The sequence below is a fragment of the Dermacentor albipictus genome, chromosome 6 (genome assembly GCF_038994185.2).
Source record: "Dermacentor albipictus isolate Rhodes 1998 colony chromosome 6, USDA_Dalb.pri_finalv2, whole genome shotgun sequence".
Classification (NCBI taxonomy): Eukaryota; Metazoa; Arthropoda; class Arachnida; order Ixodida; family Ixodidae; genus Dermacentor; species Dermacentor albipictus.
In genome coordinates, this window is record NC_091826.1 from 51,448,819 (window position 1) to 51,463,495 (window position 14,677).

Here is a 14,677-nt window from a genome sequence, read left to right on the forward strand (position 1 = left end):
CATCACCACCCTTTTCTGCCTCCGGTGAGTAAAACCACTCCCGAAAGACGGCGGCAACGAGGCAGCGTTGGATTGGGCGCTTCAGCTACTTTTTGTTGAAGTGGGGCAGGCCATTAGGGAATCTGACATAACCTGGAAACTAGATTCTCTGCTGTACCTGTTGTAGTTTGGGCGAGTTTCGGGAATCAAAGAAAGCAGCCCAGCACTAGGGTATAACGGAACTGCTGAAACGTGAAACCGTGGACCACGCGGAGGCGAACTAAACAAAACCTTTCCACCGCCCGCGTCGTCAAGGGCAATGTCAATCAGGGGTGCTATGCAGGATGCCCCGAGTTTCTCGTTCACCCGAGTTTTGCCCGGGTTTGCTCGACGGCAGTCAGTGAACGGAGATAGCGCGCAACGGGCCGAAGGTGCAGGCAAAAAATATGTAGACAGAAAGTCGCGTATGACAACATGAGCGCACCCTGCGCGGCACGCTGCTTCCACGTTTCAAGCGCAGAAGGCTGCACAACGAAACGCGCCAGCGCCGCGTATTGTTATCAACGGATTAACGCAACTTAGCGATACCGTGACTGCCCCGCTGTCTGTCAGCACACTTGCCGTGAGCCGTTTGCCACGCCTTTCCCGGGCGCGTCAAGGGCGTGCCTCATCTTTCGGGCGCTATCTATCTATCCTCCATCGAATGCGAACGGGGTACATGCGGCGCATTCTTGCACCTACACTTTCACTCAAACGAATACGTTAAAATGCGACAAATAAAATAACGCACATTTTTATTTCTTTAGGTATCTGTTTTTCGTTTTCAATGCTAGAAATTTGTGATGATAAACGGAGATCGAGCAAATTATTAAATTTTGCACATCTTGCCGTGAGTGGCGACAGGGAGGCGAAAGCTTAGAAGCGGTACATTGAAACGGGTCGCACGCACGAGGGCGTTCATACGGTGATAAGTCGCCTAGGGGCGCTGCAGTGCTATTCTCAATAAAGTCGGTCATGATCCATGGAGGGTCATGGCCACTCTTTCTCTATTAGGGGAATAGAAACGCAGCGCCGCGGTACGGCTGTTCATCGCAGGCGCTTCACTAGGCTATTAAGGCCCCCGCTTTACCAACTAAAAACGACACAACAGCTGTCGCTGTAAAATGGCGGTATGTTATTTTAGAGTGCGTAGTGTCGCAGTTCAGTGAAAATGTACCAGTTTATCTTTGTGCGCGAAGCCTTTGCGATACATTGCGAAACGTGCGTGCTTCCCCAGCGACAGAATTCATCGCTTGTCATCGCTTGCCCAGTGAAGGCGCCTCTGAGCGCACGTACGCAGTATATGAGTGTGTTGTGCAGTCGAAGGTGCTTGCGGATTACCTCTGCTGGAGCCAGCAGCGATCGCAGATGGATATCGTAACGACACCGCAGCACTCGCATTTTGGCAGGTGAGGACTCTTGTGTGCAGTTATGAAATCAGATTTCGAAAGGAGAGATGTGTTGGAACTGTTGAGTGCGCAGTGCTTGTGATGAAGAAATGTCATTGCACTGGGCCTAGAAGAGCGAGCGATTCTCGGACGCTGATCGTGTTTACGACGTTGTGGCTCCGTTTCATCACCGATGACAGAGCAGCTATCTGAAACGACTGCTGCAATAAGCCCTCCTCAGCATCGTCGTCCCCCTCGACGCCTTGCAAGCACCTACAGTGACGTGCCGATAATTATTTACTGTGCGCTACGCGCCGCAATGCAGGCAATGAAACCGTGTTGTGCGGCCATCTCAGCCCGAGAAGATGTGTGCCAGCGACAGTCAACGCTTTGTTTTCGATAGTGGTGCTCAGTACATCACCGATGACAGTGCGTTGTGCGTGTTTTATGTCGGCGGTCAAGATTGTTGATGCCTCTCAGCTCGACACCGCGTCGCTGTTGCCCGCAGATAAGTTGGGCGTGGCCCAACTGTAGTGGGTGCGCGCGCAATAGTTACATGCCTCGCGCGGGGCGTGACCTCTGGTTTTGATTGACAGGCGAACTCGTGCTAAACTCGTACATCGCGAAACCCCCTCCGAGTTCAACTCGGGAACACGGCGGCGGCAGCAGCAGCGGCAGCGGCATTGCATCCAGCGCCAGCAAGCGTCAGTATGACCGTCCGGACCCGTTCACCTGCATGACCGGCGGGGAGTTTCAGCGTCATTTTCGCCTGTCGAAGACATCAGTGTGCTGGCTGTGTGACGAGCGAGGCGAAGACTCTCGTCTGCGGTGACAGCGTGGCGGGCTTCATTCGCTCACCGTCTTAGAGCAAGTCATCTGTGCCCTCCGTTTCTACGGGACTGGGAGTTTTCAGGGAAGCGTCGGCGCCGAGCGTTACATCGGACGCCATCAAACTACTGTTAGCCACTGTGTCAGAGATGTGTCTGACGCGCTTATCGATGCGGCAGTGCGTAAGCGGTGGCTAGCTTTCCAGAATACTGCGGCGGAGCGGGCATATATAAAAGAATGCTTCCCACTTCGTGGGAACATTACGAACGTAGTCGGGTGTGTCGATGGAAAGTACGTAGGAATTAAGGCGCCTTCAATGTCAGCGTTACTGTGATTAACAGACTTTTTCGCTGGTTGATCACTTTTTGTCGATTGTTCTATTTATCTGTCAGGGTGCCTTCCAAATGGCTCACTTTCTTGGGAAAGGGGTTAAGTATAAATAGATAAATGGATATCACTAATTGTGTGAAGTAACCTATGAATCCTAATCTCATAAAGAACTTGGGGTTCTTCATTGGTGAAGTTACTAAGTATGCACAATGCTGAATTTTGGTCATGCGTAATCTATCGGCCGCACTATGAAACAGCGAGGCATTGCACAATTTGTTGCAGCGCGAGATGTGGATGTTGCGCCAAGCCGGTTGTGCCTATGCATTTGTGGCGAAATGAAAATGCATTGAGAATCTTAGTGTGTTGGCTTGCATGAAGAAAATACTTCAGATTGTTTGCTCTGTTCACTGTCGATGCATGTGCAAGAGGTTCAGTGCATCTTCTTTTTTTTGGGGGGGGGGGGGGGGGGCGGCGTTATTTTGGATGGATAAATTGTATATTTTCGTCTCATAATGGGGCTCTAATTCTTAAGCATTAGAACAATGCACATCCGATACTCTGCAGAACTCTCTGTACGTGAAGATGTCGTGAACCACCAAGGCATTATTACATATCGGGAGAAATGTGGTGCAGATGCCAATGAAAAGTGGGTCTTTAACCTACCATGATAAAAATAAAACTTGCAGAGCAAATAGATCATTTGTACAGCTTTAGAGCAATAACTACACAAAACGTGATATGCCCAAACGAGTAAACACTTGCCGCATTGCCAAAGTAGGCTGAGCGACATGCAGCATATGTTGGCATTGAACATGTCTCGTAACTGTTATTTTTATTGTAAGCCCTCGCTGTCACACCTTTCCCTCCAGCACTCCCTTTACTGAAACGTGGCACTGTCTTTCCATTGGTGTCATGATGATAATGGTAACGGCGGCAGCAAGGCTCGTTAATGCTTGCCTCGTTGATTCCTGTGAGTTTAGTGGTAAAGAATATGGCACGTTCATACATACAGCTGTGCTGCAAAATTTAACATTTGTGATTTTTTGGAGAACTAATTTGTGTTGGGAAATTTCAAAGATGTGCACCATTGTGGCCTAATAACTAGAGCATTGGTGAGGTTGAAGACGGTGTATTGGTATAGAAGCTTGAAGTTTAATTGCACAACAATTCGACGGGGCACAAAGAGAAATACACACAGCAGAATGCTTTGCTGTGTGTGTTACACTCCTTTGTGTGCCGTTGAATTGTTGTGCGATCCAACTTAAAATAGAGCATTGGGCTTCTTTGGTGCAGGACCGAGGAAGTGTGAGCTATTCGACAACATGCCAGTGCCTTGCCACACACTTATGGAAGTTGGAAGGTTTGCAAACAAAGCTTTGCTTTCAAATCCACCTGCTCATGTAATACAAGCGCTGATTGAAAGAACCATCACACAAAAATAATGGTGAAATCAATGGCCTGTGAAAAGTGTAATTTGTATATAGATACTGTTGACATAATAGGTGCCATACCGGTGCCATAATAGGTGCCATACCGGCCTCAAAATTGTACTGGACAGAGCAGTTTGTTTCCTATGTGAAGCTCGACCTCCCATTACATGCTGTGCAAATAACCAAGCTCAGTTTGTTTTGACGTGCTACACAACATTCAGTGTAATCTGTTTTTGATTCTAAAGAAGTGCCAAACACCACCTCTTTTTCAAGGACGTCATGGGAATATTTGGCGAGACCTTTTTCAGCCCCTCATAATGGAAGTGTGGCCAGCCAGCTTTGCTTGGATGCCTTTATAGATTTCTGCTCCTGATCATTGTGTGCTATCAAATTGCAGAAGCCTATGCAACTGGTGCAAGGCATTACGTGTTTCTATAGTCGGATACAACTTTAGGAGGCTGCGGAATCTGCACTTTAAGGCAGGTGAACACAAGCCTGCACCAATGGGCACGCACTCGAGACTGATATCGTGCCGCCAGACAGACTAATATTGCTCGTTGGAGAGGGACTATTTCTTTAGACGTGTAGGCAATCGGCTGCTGCGCTTTGGTCATCTGGGTGGGGCCTCTCCTGTCTTCTGAAGTTTTATCCGACTGTAAAGGATGCTGCTTTTCATACAACACAAAAGGACAAAGTGTACAATTATTTGGCCTATGAAATGGATACATCAGAAGTGTGCTATGCAAGGGCTTAAGATGTGTGAAATATGGTACATGCAATTATAAGACAATGTTAAAGAATATGTGGTATCGAACATGCATGTAATTTGTAAATGCATGGCACATTTGAATTGGGGAGTGTTGCAGTCATATGCACAGTCTATAGGTGATAGCATTATTAAGCTCCTGCTGTTTCCTTTCTTCATTGTGAATTACACACACCGTTCATCTTGTGGCTAATGAACACGCACTGTATTCTTGCACATAGAAAGAACAAACAGCATGATGACGTGTATGCTGCATTAGTGTATTTTTTATTTACATGGTCCAAGAGCGGCACAGGTTGTCTTACGTTTTTGCCTATTTTGAAGGGACACAAAGTGCATGTTATAAGTCTCCTAATATGCACAGCACAATGTTTACTGCAATAATTTTATTCATGTTCCTGAATAATAATCAAAATATTAAACTGAAAGCTCCTTTATAAGGTGCCTTCTGTGGGCTCGACAGGAGAGCAGTGAGGGCACCGATACTACTGTTGCGGAGCAGCCCTCTGGACCTTTGCCACACTCTCAAGAGCACGTGCCTGGCGCTCGCCTACTGCCACCAGGCGGTTGAGTGGCTCCAGCAGCAGAATGTTTTGCTGCAAAAAAGTGTATTGGAATGAATCAGCCACGTACAAACCATTATTTACAAAGAAAAATGCTCGTTGCACTATTAGTACCAAGTGCCCTTAAATGTGGAAGCCTCTAGTGTAGTATGCATAGTAAAACAATGCGTTGGGACAACATTGCTTTATTTTTCAAAAGTGGGGTTTTCTTTTTCAGAGCCAATTGTCATGTTGATTAGTGTGCCAGCAGCTGAGGTGGCCCTGCACCTTCACGAGTCTCTACTGTCAGCACCACAAACCTATTTTTGTTCGCTGCAAAACAAATGCCTCACCCTACAATCCCGTCTTATACGAGCTGATTGCATCCTATGCCTACAAACATCATATTCTTGTCCCATTACGCAATTTTCTACCATCCTTGGCTGTAGTTCTCTCTCCTTGACATTCATTCTGTAATGCTTATGTAATCACCTGATATGAATTGGCAACAAGTGATCGAATACGTGCATGGCCTGCCTGCCGATTCCTTTCTTTTTTAATCTCAACTAGCATATCAGTTGCCACGGTTTACTACGCCACTGTCTTCCTGCCTTAATGCTATCTGCAACAATTTTTGTTACTTCGCTTTCTACACAGTCCTTGACATCTCAAGTTTCTTTGTTAACCTCCAGGTTTATGTCCCATATTGCATAACCGGTGGAATGCAATGATTCTAGACTTTTTTCAAGGATATCGGTAACGTGGCGATCACGATTCGGTAATGCCTTCCATGTGCTGTTCAACCCATGAAATTTTTGTATAAGTTTCCTGCTTTATATCAGTACTTGCTATTGATATTTCACTTGGATAAAGATACTCTTCCATAAATTTGGCTAGCTTAATGTCACTCATGAATTTCTGTTGCCTCACCAAGTTAGTGAAGGTTACCTTCATCTATACCATATTTTCGCGGGCCCACTTGCACGTAAAAGCACGAACACTCATTGGTTCTCACTGCCTTCTTTAAACTGCTGGACATTCAGTTCGTTACTACGAAAGTGACTTAATCCGTGCACTCTTATTATGCTAAATATGAAACAGTAGAAATATACTTATCTGCAGTTTGTCGAAGTCTCCTTCACTGTGTTGGTAGCGAGATCCATCGTCGGTACCACCTCGTCGCTTCGTAGCTATATAGGATGTCTACCTTTTGCCCACACAATGTAATGTTCGTGACGCTCGCAGTCACGCAGAGTGGAGGAACTCGGCGCACTCGCAGAAGCAGCACCGGACAAGTTGTTTCTTCAGCACTTCGCCGTGAACAGTAGGTGCGCGTTGCGATCTGTAAAATCGCCGAAGCTATTGGCAGTCTTACCGGGTGCACGGGAAGATTGCCCACGGAGGAACAGAACTATCCAAGAAATAGTGGCCTTCGTCGAGCCTGATCACTACGTCGCGCACTGCAAGCTCGTTGTACGGGTTTGTTTACACTGGGCCTCCCTGATTCTTAGCCGCCATGCTTGCCCGGTGAATGGATGTGATGACGCCACTACAGCGCTCCCTCGTGGTATAATGCGAAGGGTACTAAATTACAAATTAGTCTAAGACGCATTCAGTGCACATCTCGTAAGCTTCAAAATGCTTCTAAACCACGTTAAAGTAACTAATAATATTGTACTAAATGCATTTGTTTTACAACTTGCTTCTGCATGTAATGCACTCGGTGGAACGACAAACAAGTGAAAGAAGGCACGACCATGCACCGACGGTATGATCACGTGAGCCCCAGTTTGTCGACCGCCCAGAAGGCAACGCCGAAGAAATGATAGCCAGCCAGAGTGGATCTAGATAAACCAATGAAACTGGAGGCTTGTCGAAAGATAAACTGTGTCTCGGTACCATTCGTGCTTTCATTTTGGGGTGTCGCCAGAGCTCGTGAAGATCCCGAGTTTCGCCAAACTCGGCGCATCCTGCATAGCGCCCCACTTCTACTTTCTAAAGACGAGATGCAACTGGGTACGCAGCATTTCATATCGTCATATAATATAATACAAGGATATTTCTTTTACAACTAATGTTTGGGTGCTCGTGCAGAATTCATCTGAGGAGTGCTTCCGTGATAGGGGCAGTGCTTAGACGTCCTGGGGGAGTCTCGAAAGATGTACTGCATTTACCTCAAGTGTTCCATTATTATGGTCCTGTTCGCGATAATATTGACGCCTTAGAGACTCTGAAGCACTAATCTATCAATTTAGTTTGACTTAAGAGGAAGCTTTAGCTCGGGTGCTCCTATCTAAATACATGTAAAAGGAGAATTCGTTTTTCTCGGCAACCACTGCACCAAATTTGACGAGGTTTGTTGAATTTAAAAGAAAAACTTAAAATCTAGTGACTGTTGGTTTCGAATTTTTGAGTTAGGTCGTCAATGTTTTATTAAAAATTGGCGAAAATCGCAGATTTTCAAAAAACGAAACTATGAAGTTTACAGCTCTGTAACTCAACCAGTAAAAATTATAATACAATTCTGTGAATGGCATCTAATAATACATCTAAGGCGGACAAAATTCATATGTTACACATGAATATAAAAAAATTTAATCATAGGGAAATGCAACTTTTGCAAAACCGTTGTAACCAACCTAACAAATTCACGTAAGATGTAAAATGACATATTGAATTTGTCCGCTTTGAATGATCTAATGGATGCCGTTTACAGAACCGCGATATCTGTTCTTCATGCAGAACTATGAATTTGTCAACTTCGTGCTTCTATTTTTTTCAAACGGTCAAATATTTGAAAATCGTTTTAAGAAAATTCAGGCCCTAAATCGAAATTCCGCTTCCAACAGTCACTAGAATTTAAGTTTTTCTTTCAAATGCAACAAATTTCTTTGAAATCGGTCCAGGGGTTTTCTCAGAAAAACGTTTTTGCGTTTTTACATGTATTTGAATGGGCCGCATCGGAGTTGGGCCCGAGCTAAAGCTTCCTCTTAATATTTGCCTTTAGAGTCTCTTTCAGGCAGAAGATGCTTACAGTTTATTATTCAAAGAGAAAAATCATCTTTGCGGGATTACGGGCAGAAAACATTTAGAGAGACTTCTTGCATGGTTGTTTTTCATCAGAATAGGATATTTAGATCATGTGATAAGGGAATTGCGACAAGATTATAGGAATGATGCATCAACAGACAAGTCCTTAAAGAGAAGACGCAATTAAATTGTAAACGTTACATTAGGGCGTTTTCCTTTCCACATCGTTAATACCATAAAAAAAGGAAGTTAGAAAGCTGCATTGCTCACAGCTTGTACGAAAATTGTAGGAAAACAGCGTCTGCTGTTTTGTTTTTGATTTCGTACCTATTGCGTGCCAACTATCATGACTGAGTTGGGATTAGGAATGTTCAAACGTATACACGTAGATCACCATCAAGATTGGGAGCTCACTTCACGAAAGTGAAAGATTGTGATAGACAGTCTGATGGAGCGACGAATAACACATCAGTCCTTTACACTGCATACGCGAACGACGGTGCTCAGTGTGCGATGCCAAATGAAACTGATGCAACTAGGCTGGTGTCTTGCACGAAGCAAGCATTCAGAGAAGATGCAAGAGAGAAAGCACTGCAACGAGGATGACGTCTCGGCGAACATGCCCACACGGACAGCAGGAAAAGCAGTGTAGTAGCTCAGCGCAAGTTCCTCGGCTCAACAACGCATAAAGAAAGCGACGCGGAAGGACGATGATCAAAAGTGTGTGAAGTTACGATGGCCTTGCACCTGAAATTAAAATTTCCCTAGACTGGAAGCTAGATCACCTAGGCACCAAACTAAAATATCCCTACAAATTATTTGAGAATGCAGAATATTCAAGCGGGAGAATGAGGAATACAGCGCTGGATACAGGAGCCTAGCCTTACAAAAGACGTCTTCTCTAAGAGACACAAAAAAGATTTTGTATGTTGCGTTAACTCATTAACCATCTACAACAGTATAAAAACCACTACTGCCGTCAGAAGAGGTTTGGTATGCCTGAAAAAAAGGCGCAAGGTTCAAAGTTGGGGCTAACGTGCAGCTTTCAACTTCGCACTCCAACTCAATGTGACACGCCGGTTTTTGACGGTGTCTGATCAGCAGGTCTAGCTAACTTCTTTATCGTTGGTGACGGAGTGCATTCAGTTCTAAGAGAGCGATACACTGAACTCGCAATTGCGAAGAACCATTACTGAGGCCCAACGACCAAACTACAAAAAAAAGAAAACACTTCGAAATTTGCGTCAGTTATGTACCTACGATGAGGGTTTTGCTGCAAATTCTTTAAAACAAAACTTTCAGCTTTATTGTCGCGGTATCTTAGTGGCTATGGCATTGCGCTTCTAAGGTTGACATCATGGGTTCCATCCTAGTCTCGTCGGCCACATTTCAGCGGGGCCTAAATGAAAACATACTCGTACATGCTCAGATTTATTTTCACCTGATACAGCCCCGTAAGGTCCAAATTAATGGGGAATCGCACACTACGGCGTAGCTTAGAATAAAACTTTTTAATGGGCATGTAAGCATCCAATACAGATTTTTTTAAATGAATGTATTACTTGGAAAGCAAGGAAAATAGTTTTGAAACGTATAATTAGTAGTCTAAGATGAAATAGTGTTTCTGTTTATTGTCACTTAAACGTCTCTGAGTCTCAGTACGAAATAAACTCAAAGGTGGGGGAGGCCACATTACATATTTATACATTTTCGAGAAGAATTTAAGGCCTGACGTACCGCAAAACGAGTTTTTCTGCTTCTGCTTTTAAGACAGGTCACCACTTGTACGAGGCAGGCCACTTCTAGAGCAACAGGTGACATACCAAGCAGCAGTCTAGTGCAAATTTTGAAGCAAATGCGCCCTGCATGTGATGGTCTATTGCGCTGTGGCATGACGCACTGGAAATGCTTCGATCCATTTCGAGTGTGAGTATATGGCCACTAGGATTATGGTGTTATTCACTGGACCAGCATAAACCAAATGTACACTTGACCAATTCTCGTGCGTTAGTGGCCAGCGTGCTGGTATATGCCCGTAGTATAATTCCTACTGATTTTCCTCGATAGCCCCGTCGATGCAGGGCCACCACACGACCGTGCGGGCTGATGCCTTCATTGCAGATATTCCCTGGCGCTTCTCATGCAGGAGTTGCAGCATGTCACTACGAGCAGCCTCAGGAATCGCGACTCTGACCACAGTAAATGAGACCTTCCTAAACGGTTAACTCACTCTTTCGCGCGAATTATGGTTCCAACCGTGGATCGGGTGCCTTGTGCTCCTTTGGCCAATCATGAATTACGTAGGACTTCAGATTTCTAAGTACCTGATCTTTCTCGGTGAAGTGTCTTATTGCTTGTGAAGAAAGGGACGTGTCATCCAGGTGCTGCTGCGAGTGCACGTACTCGTGTAGCTCCTCCGATGTGTCCTCGGTGGTTTCTAGAGTAAGCAACTGAGTGTGTCTGCATACAGGTTGTTCGAGCCAGGTGCACTTTATCTTGTACTGGTATGTTCCCAGCCACAAGGACCAACGCTGAATTCTTGCGGCAGCCATGATGGGCGCGGGACGATCTTCGCGGAAGAGACACACCAGCGGCTTGCCATCTGTGATCAGGGTGAATGTTCTTCCGGTAGGTAGTCCCGAAACTTTGATACTTCGAACACTAGAGTCAAAATGCCGGCTGAAATCCTCAGCATCTTATTAGAAACAGAAACAACCTCTTAAGTTAGGAAAATGTGCGACATACACCGACCGTTTATAGCACCGTGAAAGCTTGCAAAGCCCTTATCAAGGCCAGTAAGACCGCCTCGCCGTCTGGTGACATTCGAATAAACTCGAGAACAATGGTTACGCACTCAGGGCGCTCATTTAAGCACATCTCCTATTCTGACACCATGTTATCACCGAATGGATATAACATAATTTAGGTTGCTACCATTTTCATTGCCGGATACATATCTGAAGTTATAATGGCACGGTTCAAATGAGTACGAAAGTTATGGTGTTCGTTGCCTATAAATGATGATGACTAAGTAAAATGTGGTGAGAACGCCGCGCACTAAGTCTTTAACGGGTTTTATTTCATGACAGCAGCAAGAGCTTTGTTGTAGCGGTTTTCGCTTGTGACATGCATTAAAGTATTTTGGGTGAACGTCATAGTGTGTAAGGAGGCATAACAAGTTTAAAGTTCCTGTCTTTATCGAGAAATGCTTAAATATGGCGTGAGAGTTTAACATTGTGCTGCTATGCCTCAGATATTTGTACTTTCGCTTTGTACATTTTCGAGGAATAATGTTTGAAACACATATATACGCGCAAAGAAAGAGCGTTAGCCTAGTAAAGTATTATATAGTAATAAATTCTGTCGGGGATATTAAACCAATATTTCTTGTGCGATGAAAAGAGAACATCGCACTTACAACCACTATCTACATGGCTAAAATTTAAGATCATCTCAGTCTAAGATTCAACGTCACAGGTCCAGAAAAATTGCAAACTTGAATCTGTTGTAAACCAAAATGCAGTAAACGAGAATAGAATCTAAAAGAAATATTCTAGCATGACGCCGTTAACTGCTCGTGGTGTCTCGTTAACTCGTTAATGTCTCGTTAACTCGTTAACTGAAGTCATTTATACGAAATGTGTGAAAAAAGAAGTGTCGAGCACCCTGCCTGCACCATTTAACAATGAAAATGCTACTCCACGCATATAGTATTTGAACGGCCAGTTGTAATAGTTTGTGCGATTGAAGCCAGTGTATCGTCGCATATTCGCTTATTAAAGCGCGCGTGTGTTGAATGGCATTAAAAGACCGATAGATCAAGCCAATGATTGAAAAGTAGCCACGAATCTTATTCTGGCGCAACTGTGAATGCGTCTTTTCAGCAATAAAACATCACCTCTACAGGCTTCGCCGTCAGTCGGGCTAAGCTAACTGAAATGTCGTCTAAAATGTCCCACGTGACAACTTACACGGCAACAGAGAATGGTGCCACGCGATTGTTTGCTAGCCGCGCAGCTTCCTGGTGCACTGGTTTGAAGTGTAGGCGGAATAGCTCAATACAGGTCTGCACACAAATAAGAAGCCTGCTTGTACACATAGCCGTCTCTGCTACCTCTGCAAATGGCCCGGTGAACTGCTTTGTTCACTTCGGTGTTGCGCGTAGAAACAACAAACTGCACCGAAATATCATCTCCGCAACCATTATACACACTCCACATTTTTATTCCTTCATTAAAGCGCATAGCGTTCTATCGTTCTTTCTCCCAGTTTCGTAATCCGAGTATTACGGCCTAATCAGCACGCCTCGATTTTTTTCTTCCCAACGGCATTTATCGCTTTGAGACGCGAGTGATCTCGCGCCTTATAAGAACTGCGTGTATTGTAGAGTTGACGCGACTTGCCTGAGAACACTCGGGCGCAGTTGATGTTTGCAGTGTCCTCTGTACGCGTTGACTCATGTATTCACTGCATTGATGTTCAGTATTAATATTATTATTGTAGTAAGCTAAACAGTGTGCTACAAATTCATAAAAAACAACCATGCCTTCGAAATTGCACGAAATTGAAAGGTTAGTGCCACTGCTAATCGAAATATGAAGCCAGTCAGCGAAATGTACACGAACATGAGTTGCCGCTTAGGGACGGCTCAGCTTATCTAGAGGTGCCGACCAAAACCTGCGTCTGTGATGCCTGTGACGTTATTAGAAGAACATCTCCAAATCACATGAAAATAAATGCAGAAGATGCTTACTTTTATTACTCAAAGGGAAAAGTATAATTTTCGTGGGATTACTGCTTCAGCGGCTTGTGAGAGGTTTAGGAGTTTTAGAGTGATCATGGCCCACACAAAATCCTTGTAGTTCGTGCTCGGATGACATTGCCTTTCTTGTCAAACGTTTGGACAAATTCCTGCGCCACCTACCTCGGGTTCTGCACTTGAGGAAAAAGGGAGGATTTTGAAATTTTTGGTAGTTAGTCTAGATTTTCACCGAGCGCCCTTCAATAATGCCCACTGTACTTCAACAGGCCGTGTTATACGGAGATGTCGTATTATGTGCAGAAGACATCTAGAGGGGACTTCTTCCATGGTTGTTTGCCATAGGAATAGAATTGCTTGTAAATATGCTTGTATATAATATATATGATTTACCTGCACGGTAAAGAGCCCCTCGAGGTCTAAATTAACCCGGAGTCGCGCACTACAGCGCACATCATAATAAAATTATTATATTTGGCATCTAAACGTTCTTTATAATTTTTTTAATGGATCTAATACTTGGAAAGTAGCGAAAGTAGTTTTCGATGCAATAATTTTCAGTCTAAGTGTTTCTTTTTAGCGTCCTCTAAACATCTGTGGAGCTCAACGCGAGACAAGGTTAAACGTGGGGGTGGGCATATTGCGTATCACGACACTGTCTAGAGGAATAAACAAGGCAATTAAACAAAGCTCCAGTGAGGTGCCTCTGTCCCACCAAGTCATCTCAGGCCCACTGAGCAGTTAAGGCATACTACATATTAGGCGTTAGGGGAAGATTTGCATATAGTGGTAAATGGCACCACTCGCTAAAAGGAAGTTGATTTGTGGTGTTTTATGGCGAAAGGGCCAATCATGGCCAAAGGGCACTGAGCAATGTTGCAATGCATTCAACGATCCAAAAATGGCAAATGGCATCGTGGTTGGCAATAACAATGTAACGCGGCTGTATAAATACATATGCATTAAAATATTCGCAATAAGTTTAGGATGTCCTAAGAAGCTAAAGTTTAAGCTCTGATGGAAGGAGAGACAAAAATATATAAAGCGCCTATTGCACTACTGCCTCCGCAACGCCCTTAGATGGAAAGCCCTGCAGGCACGTGCTCGCAGTCGTTAAAACGGTGAATCTGAATCTTTCTTTGTCCCGCGTGGTGCCGTCTTATGGGTTCCAACTCTACAAAGACAGCCTTTCAATATTTGACGAATTCTAAGCAGTCAAGCGATTATTATTCCACGTCAGCGTTACCTTGCCATAACGAATACAATGGTGGCATTCCCATTCCCGTCTTGCGCCATCATGCGGAAATTCTAAATGCTCAAATTAACATGCCGAGATGAATGAAAATAATGACAACATATAGTGCGGGTGCACATTCTACAGAACTCTTCAACGAGAAAACCGCGCTGTTTGAGTTCAAGCGCGAGAGGCACGATGGTGTGCTTCACGTAATGACAAAATACGAGATCCGCAAGAGTCGAGCGAACCTTAATTCTGATGTTTAAAGAGACCCGTTAAGTCCATCAACGGGTGGTGACATACTACGACCATCTTGGCGTGGAAACTAAGGTTTACGTTCTGAAGTTTA

General features: G+C 44.5%; 1 protein-coding gene across 3 annotated transcripts in view; it reads right to left on the minus strand.

Moving 5' to 3' along the window:
• The window catches only part of LOC135911386 (uncharacterized), a 497,365-nt gene that overhangs the window by 79,444 nt on the left and 403,244 nt on the right, over window positions 1-14,677 (minus strand). Inside the window, exon 7 of one of the 3 annotated variants that reach the window (XM_070540569.1) lies at window positions 10,804-10,934. The exons of the other annotated variants lie outside the window; for them this stretch is intronic. The gene's annotated coding sequence lies outside the window, so the exon portion shown is untranslated. Of the gene's footprint in view, window positions 1-10,803; window positions 10,935-14,677 lie in introns of those variants that run through there. 3 annotated transcript variants of the gene reach the window in all.